Source organism: Pinus tabuliformis, chromosome X (genome assembly GCF_031772625.1).
Source record: "Pinus tabuliformis cultivar Carrire ecotype Pingquan chromosome X, CPIR1, whole genome shotgun sequence".
Taxonomy (NCBI): domain Eukaryota; kingdom Viridiplantae; phylum Streptophyta; class Pinopsida; order Pinales; family Pinaceae; genus Pinus; species Pinus tabuliformis.
The window spans coordinates 1,261,184,395-1,261,205,713 of record NC_142308.1 but is presented as its reverse complement, the minus strand read 5'-3'; positions in this window follow the sequence as shown (position 1 = coordinate 1,261,205,713).

The following is a 21,319-nucleotide window of genomic DNA, read 5'->3' as shown; positions in this document are numbered from 1 at the left end:
TTTTCTTTTGATTTTCTATCTAGAACTACCCTTATTGCTTCCAAGGCCCCAGATTAAGCAGTTGGGAACCTTAATTCTCTACCTAACTCTTGGTCTGCCAAGATTAAACAGTTTGGACAAACTTCTTTCTCTATTCTACAACAAAAAATTGAAACATGGCATGATCCAGATTAGACTATTGAACCATCCATCAAAATTGAGTCAACACCAAGCTATATACACACCTTGTCTTCTCTTGGAAATATGGGATCTTTGCATCACCAAAGCAGAGCATATTTGGCACTTCCATTTGCCAATCATGAAATATGAAACCTATTGGTATAGGTATCCAACACTTCCTTCACCTTCTCTTCTTTCCTTGGTTCTTCTATTTCGTGTTCTGTTGAATATTGTTGGTATATTTCCTAAAATATTAATAAAATATCACATTGATGCTTTCCACTATTTTTTTGAGTCTTAGATTGTAACATTTGTATACCTTTCTTTTGGTGGAGTGCCCAACAAAGTTACCTTCATCTACTCAAGAATCTTGTTTTCCAATCTTCGAGTCATCCCTCTTTATATTGAATTTACTCTCGAAGACTTTGAAGTGTTTGAGATTGGTTGTTCTTATTTTCCATAACCCATAAGGATTATTTCACTGTTACTCCTAAGAATTCCTCTGCTCAGAATATGAACCGTGAATTCAATTGACTGGATGCAAAAGATATTGCTTAATTTTGAGTCATTCAACATGGCCTTGGCCATGCCAACTATAGTCTTGTTCTTTGTTTATACGACTCCATTTAGTTGAGGTTTCATAACTATGAGAATTGCCTTTTTATGCCATATTCCTCATAATAGTGTTGGAATCCTTTGGATGTAAACTCACCTCTATTGTTCAATCTTAAGCATTTTATCTTCAAATCAATTTCATTTTCAACCATTTCTTTGTATATCTTCAAATCCTTAAAAGCTTATGACTTCTTCTTTATGCAACTTCAGGGTGACATATAATTGTCTAACATACCATTGGATATTTTTCTCATATCCCATCCGTAATTCTAGTCATTATTCTCCTTCTCTTGTAGTGGCATGCTTATTACATCATGTCTCTCTCTTAATTCAATCATTTCTATGTTGAACTCTGTTGGAAATATTGAGATAGGGGTGAATCAATAATTATTATCAATTAGTATATTTTTAATAACATAAAGAATTAACTAGTATTAGCATCAAATAAACATAAACATCATCAACACCATTCAACAATGCATAAAGATAGTTGACACAAAGGTTTTTAGGTGGAAACCCCTTCGGGACAAAAAAACTGAATGATTCTGTTGATGGTGCTGGAAATCCATCAACCAAGGGGTCTCCTCAATGTGAAGTCCCAATTAAACCTTACACCGTTTGGAATAGGAGCCCCATTCGGAGTATCGACCTGACTACCATGTATTGTTGTAGATTTTCCTTGGCTACAAAGTTCAACACAAGAGAGTAATACACAGGTATCTTTAGATCAACAAGTGACTATGCCTTGTGAAATGTTCAACTGCGGAACGTATCAAGGTCCTTCTACCGAAAAGGTAGAGAAAAGTGGGCCCTTTAAAGACAAGTAATAATTCTAATATAGAAAAGGCACACAAGCACATACATAAGAATGAATTGTTGATCAACCAGCGAAATAGTTCACAAGGAAGCAACAATTGTTAAAGAAAATAAAACACACTTTTAACAAGATAAGTACCAAAGCCACCGAATATAGTTCATTTTCCTTAGTAAATATGAGAAACAACATACATCAAAAACATTAAAATAACAATATTACAATATTCACGACATCAAGACAACAAACACCACTAGCCCCAATAATGGAGAATTAGAGCAGTCGCTTGCTCCTCCAAAATAACTATCTTCCTATCTAATGCCTAGTAGGAGAAGCCAAGGTGAAAATCATTTTGCATGAATAATGAGGGTGTATATATATAACAAATGGGGTGACCCTTCACATTACATAGATGACTCTTGGACTTCCACTTCACATTACATTTTCTAGTATAGAATTACGTAATCCATGAATGATGTGGCACATGATGGCTCATGACACCACATGACATGACACTAATGACATGGACTACATGATGACATGGCAATTTCAAGTCGCATTTTTCTACTTCTTTCTTTGTGCCTTCTTGAGAATATGGTGCATATTCTTCTTCTTCCTCGTCATTATGACTTGAAGATAAGGAGTCTTAAATGTGGTCTTGATCTTCCATATTTTGTTATAGTATAATGTTCCTTCATCTTCTTTCCTGACGATCATATTATCTCATCAGATCCTTAAGCGTATTATAGCATGTCCTCCTTCTCCATAATCTTTCCATAGCATGATATTGTTGGGTTGTGTTATATTCTTTCCACGACTCGCCCACATAATTAACTAGGGGTCGGAGCCCCCCCTTCGTTGTGTCGATTGTGCAGTGGGGTGGGTAGCCCCCCTCTAGGGGGTCCGGGGCAGTGCCTCGGGGATTTTGTTTTTTTTTGGACCCTATATTAGGTTGAGCGGACCTACCTATGGTTTTATGCATGGTTTTCGCACATGGTTTTGGACGTGATGGTTTTCGGTCCATGGTTTTGGACATGATGGTTTTCGGTCCATGGTATTAGATGCTTCGACATGTATAAATATGTATTGTAACATTGAAAGGAACATAATGAAAAATTAATCTGGTAGTCCTAGTTTTGGGATCTAGGGGAAAATCTCTGTGTATATGTGTTTTATGTGTTATGCTCTCACATTGTTTATTTTCTGTGTTTTAGAATTCGTATGCAGGTAATTTATGTGCGGGGTTAAAACCTATATTTGGTATCAGAGTTGTTTTGGCTTCAAGGGGGTGCCTTTATTATTTTGGGGTTTCGCTTGGGCCTATAGTAGACCCTGTTCAGTGGGAGATCTATGGGATCGATTATGGTGGTGAAAGAAGATGACGAGCAATGGAAAGATAGATATCGAGAAATTTAACGGTCAGAGTTTTGAGTTATGGAAACTCAAGATGGAGGATCTGTTGGTGGATAAAGATCAGTGGATCGCGGTAGATCTAGGTGCTAAACCAATTGGAGTGTCCAATGAAGAATGGAAGAAGTTGGAACAGAAGGAAAAGAGCACAATATGATTGTGTGTCTTAGATTCAGTATTGCTGAATGTATAAGGGGAAGCCATGGCTAAGGCTTTATGGGACAAGTTAGGGACTTTGTACCAATCTAAGTCTCTGGTGAGTAAACTGTTCCTACGGAAAAAGCTGTATAACCTGAGGATGAAAGATGGAGACTCGGTGATAGAGCATCTGAACGCATTTAATACTGTGGTAAGTCAGTTATTATCTGTTGATATTAAAATTTCAAATGAAGATAAGTGCATCAGTTTGTTGTGTTCTCTACTAGATTCATGGGATAGTCTGGTTATTGCAATAGGTAGCAATGCAATTGCCTTACAGTTTGATGAAATAGTCTCATCCTTATTGATGGAGGAGATGAGATGGAAAAATATGGAGAGATAGAATGGTGATGCCTTGTTTGTATGAGGATGGTCCCAGAACAGAAACAAAAATCAGTCATCGAGTGGAAGATCTAAATCTAGAGGGAGATCTAAATCTCCAGGAAAACCTGTAAAGGTGGTGTGCTGGAAATGTGAAAAGGAAGGGCACTACAAAAGGGACTGTAAATCTAAAGCTCCTGACAAAGGAAAAGGATCTGATGATGCTCCTTCTATAGAGGCGAAAACCACCTCAGATGAAGGTGGGGATGTGTACTTGGCTTCTTCAAGTACACATGTAGATCATGAGGCATGGTTGATTGACTTAGGTGCATCCTTTCACTTCACTCCCAATAGAGAGTGGTTCTGTGAGTATGAGAAATATGATGGCAGTGATGTCTTCTTGGGGGATGACAGGAAGGCTATAATTTTTGGTTGCGGAAAATTAAAGTTGAAGTTGCAAGGTGGAGGGGTTAGAACAATTCCGGGTGTTTTGCATATTCCTGCATTGGCCAGAAATCTGGTTTATGTAAGAAAGTTGGATGATGCAGGTGTAAAAAGAGTGTTTGAGAAGGATACCTGCAAGATGGTTTGGGGAGCACTGGTATTGATGGGGGAGTTCGGATTGGAACTCTGTACAAGCTGCAAGGTAACAATGTTGTTGATGGGTGCAACAGTTATGTGGTTCCTGAAAGTGGAGCAGAAAATCTAGTGGTCTCTGGAGAAAAGACCATGCTATGGCATAAAAGGCTTGGACATATTGGAGAGAAGGGCCTTTGAATACTTCATGGTAAAGGTATGGTAGAAGGTATGAGTAATAGCTTCTGGATCTTTATTTTTGTGAAAACTGTGTATATGGGAAGCAGAATCAGGTGAGTTTCCCCTCTGGTGGTAAGAGGGAAAAACAAATATTAGAGCTTGTGCACAGTGATGTGTTTGGACCTGTGAAGGTTCCATCACTGGGTAAGTCTATATAATATGTATCATTTGTAGATGACTTCTCAAGGAATACATGGACATTTCCTTAAGAAGAAATCTGAAGTCTTTGACATGTTTAAAGAATTTAAGGCTTTAGTGGAAAACCAGACAGAGAAAAAAATAAAGTTGTTGAGAACATATAATGGTGGAGAGTTTTGCAGTAAGGAATTTAAAGAATTCTGTAAGAAGTGTGGTATAACATGGAAACTACTACTCCATACACACCTGATGAAAATGGAGTTGCAGAAAGAATGAATAAGACGTTTATGGAAAGGGCAAGAAGCATGCCCAGTGGTGCCGAGTTAGGATAGGAATTCTGGGTAGAGGTGGTGGAGACAATATGGTACCTGGTCAACAGATCACCTTCATCAGCGTTAGAGGATAAGACTCCACAAGAGGTTCCAAAGGAGAAAATAATGAAGTTTGATAGTAAATCTGAAAACTGCATCTTTATTGGGTATAAGGATGGTTTAAAGGGTTATAAGCTTTGGAACCCAGTAACAAGGAAGGTTGTGTACAGTCGAGATGTGGTGTTCAGAGAGGTGAAAGATGTTATTAAACATGAATTCCAACCAAAGGAACTTGGGAAGACAGATTTTGAGCTAAAGGAGGAAGAATTTGACTCTACAACAGAAGAGGAATCATAAGATGAAGAGCCACAAACTCCAGGTGTGATAAGATCAGTTCGAGAAAGAAGGCAACTAGAAAGGTATAGTTCATCAAATTTTTGTTCAAAATTTTCTTTATCTATTACTGACGATGATACCAGAACTGTGAAGGGAGCAATAGATTCATAGGATGGAAAACTCTGGGAAGAGGCCATGGTTGATGAAATGGCATCTTTGCATAAAAATGAGGCATGGGATCTGGTGGAGTTGCTGGTTGGAAGGAAACCCATTGGCAGCAAATGGTTGTTCAAGAAGAAGACAAATGCAGAAGGAAAGGTGGAGAAATACAAAGCTCAGCTGGTAGCAAAAGGTTATTCCCAAGTGCCAAGAATTGGTTTTGGTGATATTTTTTCTCTTGTTGCCAAGGTAGCTTCTATTAGATTACTTTTATCTATTGTTGTTGCTTTTGATTTTGAGGTAGAATAGATGGGTGTGAAGAAAACATTTCTTCATGGGGATCTGGAAGAGGAGTAAACATGAAGCAACCTGAAGGCTTTGCGGTTAAGGGTAAGAAAGAACTGGTATGCAAGTTAAAGAAGTCTTTGTATGGGTTAAAACAGTCACCAAGGATGTGGTATTAGAAATTTGATACATTTATACGGGGACTTGGCTTCACCAGAAGCAAAGAAAATCACTGTGTGTATTTTAAATTAATTGGTGACCGTCTTATTTATCTAGTCTTGTATGTGGATGATATGTTGCTAGTTGGAAATGACAAAGAAATTATCCAAGATTTGAATACCCAATTGTCCTCCAAGTTCGACATGAAAGATCTTGGTGCTGCAAACTATATTTTGGGCATGGAAATTAAAAGAGATCGAGCAAAGAGGAAGCTCTGGTTAAACCAGAGGAAGTATGTCGAGACAATATTGCAAAGTTTTAATATGCATGATAGTAAACCATTGAAGGTTCCTATTCTTGTAGGTGTAAAGTTATGTGCTGAACAATCTCCCAAGACACAAGAAGAGGAAGAGGACATGTCCTGTGTTCCATATGCAAGTGCAGTCAGTAGCCTGATGTATGCGATGGTCTGTACTAGACCAAACATTGCACATGCAGTGGGAGTATTGAGCAGGTTTATATCAAAACTAGGGAAGGAGCACTAGACAACAGTGAAGCGAGTTTTTAGATTTTTGTGTGACACTAGAGATTATGGTTTGTGCTACTAAGGAAGACAAGGATTGGACAGAGTTTTGGATATCTGTGGCTTTGTTGATGTGCACTGGGCTGGAGTTCTGGGTCAGAGAAGATCTACAAGAAGGTATGTGTTTAATCTATTTGGAGGTGCAGTCAATTGGATGAGTAAGAAACAATCTGGAGTGGCACTATCAACTACAGAGGCAGAATACATGGTAGCCACTCATGTAAGCAAGGAAGCAGTTTGGTTGCAGAGATTGTGTTCAAGTATGGGGTTAGTATAGGGAGCTATAAGGATAGACTGTGATAGCCAAAGTGCAAATTTCTTGGCAAATAACCTTTCTTGTCATTTAAAGACAAAGCACATTGATGTTCAGTATCACTTTGTGAGTTATATGATAGAAGACAAAAAGGTGTTGCTGGTAAAGGTGGACACTTTAAAGAATATTGCACATGCATTGACAAAATCTGTGAGCTCTGAGAAGTTCTCTTGGTGTAGAGAGACAATGGGCATTGCAAGGCTGGATAAATGACTAAGCTCTCTTGTGGCCCCCTATGGAAAGAAAACAACAAGTGGGAGAATGTTGGGTTGTGTTATATTCTTTCCATGACTAACCCACGCAGTCAATTGGGGGGGTTAGGGGGGGTGTGGAGCCCCCCCATCGTTGCATCGATTGCATAGTGGGGGGGTCATAGGGGGTTTGAGGGGGCTAGGTAACCCCCCTCTATGGGGTTTGGGGCAGCGCCCTGGGGATTTTTTTTTTTGGACCCTATATTAGGTTGGGTGGAACTACCTATGGTTTTGTGCATGGTTTTCACACATGGTTTTGGATGGATGGTTTTCGATCCATGGTTTTGGATGCGATGGTTTTCGGTCCATGGTATTGGATGATTCGACATGTATAAATATGTATTGTAACATTGAAAGGAACATAATGAAAAATCAATCTGGTAGTCCCGGTTTTGGGATCATTTTCTTCCTCCTCTTCACAATCTATGTAAAATAATTTTTTCTCAGCACACTTATGACCTTTAGTGTATTTGTTATCAAAACTATAACAAAGCCCTTTTGCTCTTTTTTCCTCTAACTATTATGGTGTAAACCTTGTAGGTTGTGGAAGGCTAGGAGGAGCAACACTTTCATCTTTATAGTGCTAAGTGGTAGACTTCCTTGTTGCTATAATTTTTCTTTCCACTTTTCTGGTCACCCGAATGCCTTCTCTAATGAATCAGGTTCCCAAAGGTGAACCTCGTGTTGGATGTTATCCTTTAAATTCCCTATGAAGACATCAATCCTATGCTCCTCTGGAATATTTTTTACCCTGATATTCAATTTTTGGAAGTCCTCAATGTGCTCTACCATTGAACCCTTCTGTTTTAGATTTATCAATTGGCTAAAGAAGGTGTTGCTCTTTGTGTCCTCATAATGTGCTATCAATTCCTCTATAACAATTGACCAAGTGATAAGTGGTTTATGAGAACAAATCCATCGATACCATATAAATTGATTCAATTATAAATATGAATATGCAATGCGTACCTTTTGTGTGTGTTGCACATTATGGAGATCAAAATATTGCTCCATCTTTAGTATCCATGTTACTGGATCCTTGCCATCAAACTTCCTCATATCGATCTTTAGAATATGGTGGGTCTTCAATCCAAATTTAGAGTCTATGAAATCATGATTAACATTCCTTTTGTTCTCATCATGAGTTTCATCTAATACCTTTTCACCATTAGGAAGCATTTCTTGTAGCAACTTTGTCAAGCCTTCCTTCAAACCTTCCATGTATTCTTTTAAACCATTCTTCAAATCTTCCATGTTGCCTTTAATTTTTGCTTCTATGCCATCTTTCAAACCTTCCATGTCTGATTTTAAACCATTCTTCAAACCATCCATCTTGGCTTCCGTCTTAGTTTCCATTTCATTTTTGGTTACTCTTTGCGCGAGTGAAATTTGTTGCACTTGGTCTCGTAATTTTATTATATCATGTTTCATTTCTTCCTCTTCTCCATGCATCATGGTAGAGAATTCTGGTTGCTTACTAGGTGTTTCCATTTTCTTGCTTTGAGTAATTTTCAAATAAAATAATGATATTTATGCTTCACTATGCCCCTCGAATCACTTCAAACTGTTTTTTCAAACACAACTTATGCAAATTTAAAAAAAAAAACACATTTTTCTTGCTTTGTAGGAGCTCGATGTTGAATATGTTGTATCTTTATAAATTCATATCTCCAAGTTCTGAAATTAGGTCTTGTGGTATCCCTCCGAGTCTTCTTTCCAATGCCGTAAGTCAGAAAAAAAGTTGGATTATTCAAGGCAAAGTTATGTCCAATCTCCTACGATGACCTAATTAAATACCGGTTCAGTAGAGAAAACTTGTACGGAGTGATACGTGTCACTGTTTTTACCTTGGCCCCAAAAATGATACATAAGATACTACAATCTGTTCTCTTTCAGTCACTTCTTACGAAATTCAAATCTGATGCCCATAGAGGAAGATATGACGATTTTCCCAAAGTCACCTATTTGAGATGAAATTTTGGATCATGTAGAAACCCTAACTTCATTGGATCATATCTCTAAAAATATAGCGAGCTAAGATTTGAAATTTTTACAATAAGTTATTAGTATTTAAGCTCCTCATGATAAAAATTTTAGTCTCTTAACCTTCGTATAAAAAACATTATAACGAAAATTCCATGATGGCCTGTTTGTAGGAGCAAAACCCTAGAATCCAAAGCTTTGATACCAAATGTTATGCAACCAGCTCACAAAATAGAAGAAGAGATAGATCAATGACTTCAAAATTAGCCTCTTCGAGGGGGAAACCTCCTTTACATTACACCAATGAAAAATTCTTGGATGATACAAATGACAAGTCCTCCTTTCTATATATAGGAGTTTAAGGGGTCACAATATAATCAGAGCCTACATAACAATAATATTGTAAGGGCACAACAATAACAATAGTGGGCTTCTATAGGGCACAATAATAACAATATGGGGACTACAGGACACAAAAATACAATAATGGGGTTGTACTAATAACAATAAGAGGCTACACTAGTAGTAGAGGGACCTAACACAAAAGAACTCATAGATTTCTGTAAGGAGGTTGGGATTAAGAGGGAGTTGATAGTTCCATATAATCCTAAACAAAATGGAGTTGTTGAATGAAAGAATCGATCAATTGAGGAAAGTGTAAGAGCCATGTTACATGATCAAGACTTGCCTAAATTTTTGTGGGGTGAAGCAATAAGAACTATTGTGTATGTTCAAAATTGAAGTCCTCACATATCACTAGAAAACATGATTGTTGAGGAAGTATTCATTGGGAAGAAACCAAGTGTAGGCCATTTATGAATATTTGGTTGTCGAGTATATATTCACATTCCAAAATATAAGAGAACGAAGTTGGATCCTACAAGCGTGAAGGCTATATTTGTTGGCTGCATTAACACCTCAAAGGCATATAGGATATACATAAAGGAAGGACATTGAATAGAATTAAGTCAAGATGTGATCTTTGATGAAATTATTACATTCAAGAAATCAAAGAACTGCCCGATGGACTCTAACGATGAAGAAATTCCAATATTTGAAGAAGAATGTGCTAGGGAAGAAGAGAATTCAAATCATGAAGAAGAAGGTCCTAGTGAGCCTATGTAACAAGTGATCATCCCTGAAAGCAAAAAGAGACCAAATTGGTTGAAGTCTACTCTTCTAGATGAAAAAGGACATGGAGCATCCAAAGGCACATTCAATGAAATTAAGAAGCCCAAGCGATACTTAGGATATGCATCTTATATGATGAAGTGAATAGAATTTCAACTATCCACTTTTCAAGAGTTTTTCAAACATCAAGAATGGAAAGATTCCATGAATGAAGAATATCAATCAATAATGAAGAATAGAGTTTAGGAGATTGTTCCTAGGCCTAAAGACAAACCTATGGTAACTTCCAAATGGATCAACAAGTTTAAACATGTAGCAGATGGAAATATTGATAAGTATAAGGCAAGATTTGTGGCTAGGGTCTTCTCCCAACAGGAAGACATCGACTATGAAGAGACATTTGCACCTATATTAAGTTATGCAACTATATGTTTGTTGGTCTCTTTAGCAACATCGATGGGATGGAACATCCATAAAATAGATGTTAAGACAACATTTTTGAAGTGAAATATTGGTAAGTATAAGGCATAGAACAACCCTTGGTATTTGAAGTAAAATATGGAGATACTTATGTCTGCAGGTTGAATAAGGCACTTTATGGACTTAAGCAACCACCAAGGGTGTGGTATGCAAGGATGGCCACATACCTACAAATATTTCGCTTCTCAAATATTTTTGTTGATCCAAATATCTATATCAAGGTTGTGAAGGATGAACTCGTAATCATTATTCTATATGTAGATGATGTTCTGACGACATGTGTAGAAGGTTGTATTTGAGAATGCAAGAAGAATTTGGAAGCAAAGTTCAATATGAAGAATATCGGGTTGATGCACTATTATTTGGGGTTGGAAGTTTGGCAAGGATCTGGTGAGATTTATCTAGGTCAAGGAAAGTATGTGATCGAGATGTTGAAAAGGTTTGATATGATGGATTGGAAACCTATGTCAACCCCTGCAATCAATAACTTGAATAGGCTAAGAAGTTCTAAATCAAGCCCTGTGGATCTGACCAAGTATAGACAATTGATTGGCTCACTAATGTATTTGGTAAATACTCGACCATATATTTGTTTTGCAGTGAATATTCTCAGACAAATCCAGGTAGAGACCATGCATGATCATTAGAGAGTAGCCAATCATATATTGAGATATCTGCAAGGAACAATCCACTACTGCCTGAAGTATGATAAAAGTAATGATGTCCACTTAATTTGATATAGGGTTCTAATTGAGGAGGCAGTGAGAGGGATGGGAGAAGCACTACTGGAGGATATTTTAGTTTGGGATCCTCCATGATATCCCGTATGAGTAGAAAGTCGGAATCGGTTGCTTTGAGTAATGTTGAGGCTAAATAGATTGTAGCCTATGAAGTAAGCGGAGAAGTTTTCTAGTTGAGGAAGTTGTTGTCTGACTTGTTTGAAGGACCGATGGACACTAGGGTGATACATTGTGACAACATCAATTGTATAAGGTTGTCTAAAGACCCATTGTTCCATGGAAATATAAAGCACATAAATAAAAAGTATCAATACATACAAAAACTGGTGCAAGATGGAGTAATGCAACTACAATATATCTCCATTGATGAATAGGTAGCTGACATCTTGAAAAAATCTCTTCCTAATAAGAAGCTTGAGTATTTGAGAGATAAGATTGGACTGGTTGATATATCATCCATAGTTGAGAGGGAGAGATAAACACATCATTCTTGTCTTCACTTCGTGAAGAAATAATAGAGGATTTGGTAAGCATCTGGTTTCCGATACTCTTTGAGTACGAGGTAGGGCATCCAAGGTAAGAGTAGTCAAAGAGGAAATTCCTTGATGATGTGTTATTCTAAGATAGGAATTGTCCTAAAAGTACATACTTTGTGAACACCCGGGTGAGGTATGTGCCTTGAGATATAATGATGATGGTGTTTATTAGTCATTCTTCTCACCAACATCATGCTTTGATCTTGTGGAGAGATAGGTTTGTTATTCAAGGCCTTGCTATGTGACAATGTTGATTGATATGATGCATAAAGCTAAACTAAAATGATAGTTTATGAGATGGCTTACCAATCTAACTCTTCTTATGCGATCTCTTCAGTTTGAGAATGTCCATATTCCATTATGAATACCTCCCTAGTTAAGAGGGAGTGTTGAAAAGTGTAACTAGGTTCGGTCTTCATAAATATGAAATGTATTTTTTATTATTAGATATTGTTAAAAGAAAGAAAAAATATTATTTTTGTTTTTGTAGCATGGGTTTCATGCTCAAGGTATTTTATTTAGAGGTCAAGCACCCATTGAGTGCTTCTAGGGCTTTTCTAGGATCAAGAAGTCAAAAGAGTCATTGTCATATGAAGAAGACCCCATCAGGCACTTTGTAACTTGCAAAAAGAATTATTTTTGTATCTAAAAGTGTCAAAATACCCTCCAAGACCAAGTTGGCCTCTTAGGGCATGTCATCCTCCTTGGAAGCCTATATAGAGGAGAGAACTTGACATCCTTTAGTCACTCCCTCATTAGATCATCTAAATGAAGGAGAAGCAAAAAAAGGCTAGCAAAGAAGGAAGAAGGACAAAGGAAAAAGTGTTTGGGTTATTTCTCTCTCTCTCTCTCTCTCACGTGGGAAGAAGGAAGGCTAGGTATTCTTTTCTGCAAGGTCGAAGTTGAGGAATTTGCATAAGGAAGGTCGAAGGAAGGTCTATAATATCATCTTCAAGCCCTAGAAGAAGGAGAAAATCAAGCGAAGGTCAAAGGAAGCCTTGGAAGCCCTAAAACTGCTCACACATGTGGAAGTAGCAACTATTGTTGGGGCTGAAAATTTTAGACCTGCATTGGAGGACGAAATTTTGTAGCTAGGAGTCGAATTTTTGTTGTGAAATAGATTTGAATAGGCTTCACTTGGGCATAGGAAGCACATCATCAAGAAGATCTAACTTGGTCTTGGAAGGTATTGGTCTTGGTCTACATGTCTCGGAATTCATCATTTGAAGGATCTATAAGAATAGAATATATTTGTGGATTTTCCTCTCAAGTGGAGATGTTTTGGCCCTGGATTGCAACCTACATCTTGTGTTCTTTTGTATTGTTGATCTTCTTGTTTTTGATAGTTTTTTTATGATAAGAACAACATAATAATAAGGGGATAAGCTAATAATCAAGAAAATTTAAAATACATCATAATCAGTTATCAAGTTAAAGAGAAATTATACTAATAGTAGCCCTATAGATTGATCGACACTCTTTTCCTCCTTGTCCAAGTGAGTATGCTAGAGTGCCCAAGAGTGTGTTAGAAGGTTATCTCTCCTTTTTCCTCTATTTTCCCAAAGAGAATGCTAGAATGTTCTCTCTCCATTTTATTTTTCTTTTCTTTTCCTTTTTCTTCAATTTCCCTTGCATGCATATTCTTGTCTCTTCGTCTTCCTTTTCTCTTATTTTCCTTTATTTCTTCAATTAATTGTCATTTATTGCCCTTTTCCCTTTTTCCAATTCCAATTCCAATTTCCATAGCCAATAAATAAATTATTGACCACAAGTGATGCCCAATGTAATGTTTTTCCCCTCCATTTAGCTTGGAATACGTGTCCCATGACCTTAGTTTGATTTTTATTTTATAATGAACATTTATTACATGGAATTTTCAACTTGAGTCTGTTACAAACCCCTCCCCATTGGGGTAACATCATCCTCGGTGTTATATGACACTTATGAGAAAAAAAAAACTGTTGAAAACATGATAAACATATTGCTTATTGGAGCTTTATAAACACATCCCAATGCAGTATTTACAATGACACACACACACACACACACACACACACACACACACACACACACACACACACACACACACACACACACACACACACACACACACACCAAAACACTTTGCTTCAACCAACAAATAAAGAAAGATATAAGGCATGCATTTTATCAACCATCTCCCATGTAGCTTCACTGGGCCCAAAGTGCTTCCACTACACTTTAACTTTCTATATTTCTCGGTTTCAAAGCATTAACTTCTTCCGTTGTAGGATGCATTAATGCTCTGGCAGGAACTCTCCTTCTAGTTCCACCTGCAAACCATACTAATTAATCACATTATCAATATCTTGTACATGTCTTTTAAGCAATGAAACATGGAAAATGTCATGGACTTTCATTGATGGAGGAAAAGCAAGCATATATGCCATTGATCTGATCCTTTCAAGGATCTCAAAGGGTCCACAATATCAAGATGAAAACTTGGAACATGATCTTATATTGAAGGAGCTCTTCTTGGGATTGATACACAAGTACACATGCTCTCCAACCTGAAACTCCTTGAACACTCTATGTTGATTTTAATATCTCTTTTACTAGTCTTGTGTTTCCTTCAAATTCCTTTTGATAAACCGTATCTCCTGCTCCATCTCTCTCAACATATTCGAGCCAATCAACACCCTGCTAATTGGATCACTCCAATTGATAGGAGTATTACAACTCCTCCCGTAGAGAGAATCAAATGGACTCATCTTCAATGATTCCTTATACCCATTATTATAAGAAAACTGCACTAGTGGAAGATACTCTAGCTCACTTCATTTGTTGATGCATGACATACATCCTCAACATATCCTTAAGGATCCTTTTAATCCTATTTGTCTACCCATCTGTGTGAAGATTATAAGTTGTACTAAAAGGTAGCTTTGTCCCCAAGCCTACAAACAATACCTCCAAAAATTGGAAGTGAACTTGGCATCTCTATCTGATATAATTCTCTTGGTAACTCCATGTAACCTCACTATCTGCCTAATGAATATTTCAGCCACTTCGCTAGTTGAATTAGTAGACTTTACTACAATGAAGTGAGCTACCTTGTTCAACCTGTCAACCACAACCATGATGGAGTCATTCCGCCTTGATGTCCTCAAAAATCCTGTAATGAAATCCATGGAAATGACCTCCCATTTTCATTCTAGAATCATATTAGGTTACAACAAACCAACTAGATGCTTGCATTCAACTTTCAATTATTGACAGTCCAATCACTTAGCAACAAATGCAACCACCTCTTTATTCACTTTAGGCCAATAATAGAATTTCTTAATAACTTTCAAAGTTTTCTGGTGTCCTTGATGGCCTGAATATGGCTTAACATGAAACTCTCTCAAAATAAGCTTCTTCAATTCACTACTATCATGCACACTCTTGAATCTAACCAAGCCATCTGTTGTGAGGTGATACTGCTCATCCTTATCACCTTGTTACTGCAATCTCTACCTCAGTTTCTCGTACCTCTCATCATGTTGGATTGCATGTAAGATTTGCTCTCGTAAATCTATCCCATATGAGCTCATGGTTGAAATATGATTCACTTGTACTCTCCTATCGAGTGCTTCCACAAACTGGTTCTTTTTTCCTTTGATGTACTTGATTTCAAATTCAAACTCACTAAGATTAGTCAACCATCTGGATTTCCTTGCGTTCATATTAGGTTGGTCAAACAAGCACCTCAGCCCACTGTGATCACACATCAGGACGAACCTCCTACCAAAGAGATAATGTCTTCACATATTCAATGCATGGATGATAACTTCCTACTCAAGATCATGAGTCACATAATTTTTCTCACACTCATTCAACATCCTTTATTCATAGCAAACCACCTGCCGTTTCTGCATCAGGACTCCACTAAGTCCTTCCTTACATGCATATGTACAAACCATAAACTCTTTATCGAGATATGCAATATTCAAAACTAGAGCATTGGTAAGCAATTGCTTCAACTGATCAAAGCTAGTTGCACACTCATCAATCCATTCAAACTTCTTTCCTTTCCTCTGCATTAATGTAATAGGATAGCCAACCTTAGAGAAATTCCTTATATACCTCCAATAATAACCTGCTAGTCCCATGAATGATCTAACCTCATCCACATTCTTCAGATTTGGTCATTCCATGATAGCCTTAATATTTTCTAGATCCACTGCTATCCCTTCTTGGAAACAACATGTCCCAAGTAATGAATTTGAGACTGAAAGAAGCTACACTTGTTGAGTTTGGCATACAACTTATGCTCTCTCAACAATATCAATATCGCTGCTAGGTGATCTACATGCTCTTCCTCATTCTTTGAATAGACCACTATGTCATCAATAAATACTATCACCAACTTATCCAGCTAAGGGCACAACACATTGTTCATCAAACACATGAAGGTTGTTGGAGCATTGGTAAGACCAGAAGGAACAACTACAAACTCATAGTGCCCATACCTTGTACAAAATGTAGTTTTATATATATCTTATTCTTTGATGTGCAACTAATGATACCTTGATCTCAGATCAATCTTTGAAAATACTATAGTTCCCTTTAACTGATCAAACAAATCATCAATCTAAGGAAATCTCTTTAATTTGCAACTTCAATTCCACTAACTCGGGATTAGTGCTCATCATGTATGGTGCCTTAGATGTTGGTTTTTCTCCTAGCATCAACTCAATAAATAAATCCACCTCTCTATGAGGAGAAAGTTATGGAATATCTGTAGGAAACGCATCTTGAAACCACTAAAAATAGGATACCTCCTCAAGATTTCACCATCCTCATCATCCAACCCTTTGTCACAAGAAACATGAACTGAAAACAATAAACATCATTTTCTGCTGATATGCTTAGCTTGCATAGTTGTAACCATCCTTACTAATGTAGGCTTATTATTTCCTTGCAAGAATCTCTTTTCTCCATCCTCATCTAGGCACTCAATGTCCTTTTCATGTCAATCCACCTTGTTCCTATGAATAAATAGCCAATCCATGCCCAATAGCATGCTATATGCACCCCAAAGGAAACAAGTTCATGTTTGTTGTTGTAGACTTGCCATTAAGCTCAAATACACAAGATCTCACCCAATGGTGAACTCTTTTCTTGGTCCTTGTAGCCAACTACACCAACCAAGATTATGCATGGACTTCCTTCTCCTAACAAAATTGATCCACCAAGTTAATACTGATATATTTATAATTTGATATTGGATCAATCAGAATTGAAACGACTTGATCACAAAGCTTACCTTCCATTTTGATGATGGAAGCCTAGTGATCTACCTGCCTGTTATCAACTATTGCGTAGATCTAAGGAATGCTTTGACCTACATCCATGACTGTTTGTGCCTCCTGAGCACTATAGATTTGAGGCATGCCACCCTGATACAATGCACAATCCTTCTTGCGATGATCTCTACCATAAATCCAACACTTCAAAGGTTCTCTGCCACTGCCTTTATTTTGTTCCTCCACAGGCTGAGACCCATGTCCTTTCTTAGTTGCATTAAACTTCTTATGTGAGGCCACATTTTCCTTCTCACCAACATCCTGAGATATTCCTCACTTCTTGGGTCATTTTCCTTTAGTCTTCTCATTACCTTTCCATTCATGCTTGAATCCAGGCTTGCGCTTTGTTTGTTCATAGCAATGCTTCAACTTTCTGATGGCTTTCTCCAATGAGTGAGGCTCATCAAACTCAATCTAGTCTTTGAATGACGATGGAAATCCACTAATGAACCTTTAGATATTTTATTTCTCATCCTTGAGATGGGGCGTGTATCTCAACAGCTCTAGAAATATGGTTGTATACTATTCATCTGACATGAAAACCATCTTGAGCTCATAGAATTCCTTGGCCTTCCCATCACAATATCTCTCATATAGGTACTTCTTCCTGAAGAGTCTTTCAAATTCTTCCCAAATCATCTTCTCTTCCTTGAAGCCTCTAACATGCTTAACATCTTCCCACCATATATCTACTTTCCCCTGAGACTAAAAGTCATTATCTTTGCCTTCATATTCTCTAAGTAATCATGAAGTCTGAAAATTTTCCTCATCCCAAGTAGCCATGCTTCTACATCTTCTGATTTAGTCATCTCACTGTAAAAATTAGGAGGGTTTACTTTCTTGAATTCTTCTGTCAAGCGCCCCTTCCCACCCCTCCTCTAATGCTAGCAGTGATGGTGATGATGTTTCCTAAAAGTAGAGCTAGAATAATATCCATGTGTGATAGCCCTCTTCTCAGGTGTATCCAAGAGTCTTCCACTCTTTACTCTATCATCCCTATCCATTGCGTATATTTTTTGAGACCTGCTTCCATCTACCCCATTAGTCTTTTATTCCTGCCAATCTTCATGACTGATCCCCAAATGTCCTTGCTTATGTAAATATAAAAGGCTTTGAAGAATAACTGCAGTAACCTCAACTTGCTTTTCTTGATATTTTGCAAGCCTTTCTTATGCTTTAATCAACCTTGCATTATCATATTTATAACTTCTGATCTCTACTTTCAAACTTCTTAATGTATCTTCTAGATCATGAGAGTCTCCCTCTCCATGCTACTCAACTGACTTCTCCTCTGGCCTGTATAGAGAGTCATATGAATTGTACTCAACCATTATGCTCTTCATCTCTTAGCCTTCTCTTTTCTTACAACATATCATTATTAGATATAATAAAGACATAATCAAAAGCATTACCTCAACTTACTGCTTGTGAGGATATTGCATCTGTACAATTCAATTCAGATTAGCATGATACATAATAATATCAAGAGCATATTAGTTCATACGTGAATCAAGATACTAAAATAGCATTAACAATAACATAACTTCCATGCATGCACGATAAACACATAGACATGTGTAATAACCATATAGATCTGCACAACATTTTTCATTTACCCTAAGGTCCGGTGTTGTGAAATTTATCTAATGCCGCCCTGTAAACACCTCACCCCATATTTACCCACTTTTACAAGCTCACGAGGGTAAAATTTATCTTAGAGTTATTATGTATTGTTGGGTTGTGTTATATTCTTTCCACGACTAACCCACGTAGTTTAACGGGGAGTTAGAGGGGGGCGGTAGCCCCCCTTTACGGGGTCCGGGGCAGCGCCCCGGGAAATTTTTTTTTGGACCCTATATTAGGTTGGGCGAACCTACCTATGGTTTTGTGCATGATTTTCGCACATGGTATTGGATGCGATGGTTTTTCGGTCCATGGTATTGGATGCTTCGACATGTATAAATATGTATTGTAACATTGAAAGGAATATAATGAAAAATCAAGCTGGTAGTCCCGGTTTTAGGATCCAGGGAAAAATCTTTGTGCATATGTGTTTTATGGGTTATGCTCTCGCATTGTTTATTTTCTTTGTTTAAGAATTCGTATGCAGATAATTTCTGTACAGGGTTAAAACCTACATTTGGTATCAGAGCTTTTTTGGCTTCAAGGGGATGCCTTTGTTGCTGAGGGGTTTCGCTCGGGCCTGTGGTAGATCCTGTTCAGTGGGAGATCTGCGAGATCAATTCTGGTGGTGAAAGAAGATGGCGAGCAGTGGAAAGATCGAGATTGAGAAGTTCAATGGTCAGATTTTTGAGTTGTGGAAACTCAAGATGGAGGATCTGTTGGTCGATAAAGATCAGTGGATCGCGGTAGATCCGGGTACTAAACCATCGGGAGTGACCGATGAAGAATGGAAGAAATTGGATCGGAAGGCAAAGAGCACAATACGATTGTGTGTCTCAGATTCAGTATTGCTGAATGTATCAGGGGAAGCTACGACAAAGGCTTTGTGGGTCAAGTTAGGGACTTTGTACCAATCTAAGTCTCTGGTGAATAAACTGTTCCTGCGGAAAAAGCTGTATAACCTGAGGATGAAAGATGGAGACTCGGTGACAGAGCATCTGAATGCGTTTAATACTGTGGTAAGTCAATTATTATCTGTTGATATTAAAATTTCAGATGAAGATAAGTGCATCAGTCTATTGTGTTCTCTACCAGATTCGTGGGATAGTCTGGTTATTGCAATAGGTAGCAATGCAACTGCTTTGCAGTTTGATGAAATAGTCTTAGCCTTGCTGACGGAGGAGATGAGACGGAAGAATATGGACAACCAGAATGGTGATGCCTTGTCTGTACGAGGACGGTCCCAGAACAGAAACAAAAATAAGTCATCGAGTGGGAGATCTAAATCTAGAGGGAGATCTAAATCTCCAGGAAAACCTACAAAGGTGGTGTGCTGGAAATGCGGAAAGGAAGGGCACTTCAGAAGGGATTGTAAATCTAAAGCTCCTGATAAAGGAAAGGGATCTGATGATGCTCCTTCTGCAGAGGCGAAAACCACCTCAGATGAAGGTGGGGATGTGTACTTGGCTTCTTCAAGTACACATGTAGATCATGAGGCATGGTTGATTGACTCAGGTGCATCCTTTCACTTCACTCCCCATAGAGAGTGGTTCTGCGAGTATGAGAAATACGATGGTGGTGATGTCTTCTTAGGAGATGATAGGAAGGCTAGAATCATTGGTCGGGGAAAAGTAAAGTTGAAGCCGCAAGGTGGAAGGGTTAGAACACTTCCGGGTGTTCTACATATTCCTGCATTGGCCAAAAATCTGATTTTTGTAAGTAAGTTGGATTATGCAGGTGTAAAGACGGTGTTCGAGAAAGATTCCTGCAAGATGGTTCGAGGAGCACTGATATTGATGCGGGGAGTTCGGATTGGAACTCTGTACAAGCTGCAAGGTAGCACTGTTGTTGATGGGTGCAATAGTTCTATGGTTCCTGAAAATGGAGTAGAAAATCTAGTGGTCTCTGGAGAGAAGACCATGTTGTGGCATCAAAGGCTTGGACATATTGGAGGGAAGAGCCTTCGAATACTTCATGGTAAAGGTATGGTAGAAGGTATGAATGATAGCTCTCTGGATTTTGATTTCTGTGAAAATTGTGTGTATGGGAAGCAGAATCGAGTGAGTTTCCCCTCTGGTGGTAAGAGGACGAAACAGATATTAGAGCTTGTGCACAGTGATGTGTTTGGACCTGTGAAGGTTCCATCACTGGGTAAGTCTGTGTACTATGTATCATTCATAGATGACTTCTCAAGGAATACACGGATATATTTCCTTAAGAAGAAATCTGAAGTCTTTGACAGGTTTAAAGAATTTAAGGCTCTGGTGGAAAATCAGACAGAGAAGAAGATAAAGGTGCTGAGGACAGATAATGGTGGAGAATTTTGCAGCAAGGAATTTGAAGAATTTTGTAAGAAGTGTGGTATAGCACGGCAGAAGACTACTCCATATACACCTCAACAAAATGGAGTCGCAGAAAGAATGAACAAGACGTTCATGGAAAGGGCAAGAAGCATGCTCAGTGGTGCCGGGTTAGGACAGGAATTCTGGGCAGAGGCGGTGGATACTGCACGTTACCTGATCAACAGATCACCCTCATCAACGTTGGAGGATAAGACTCCACAAGAAGTATGGACTGGTAAGAAACCCTCTCTTTCACATCTGAGGGTATTTGGATGTGATGCATATG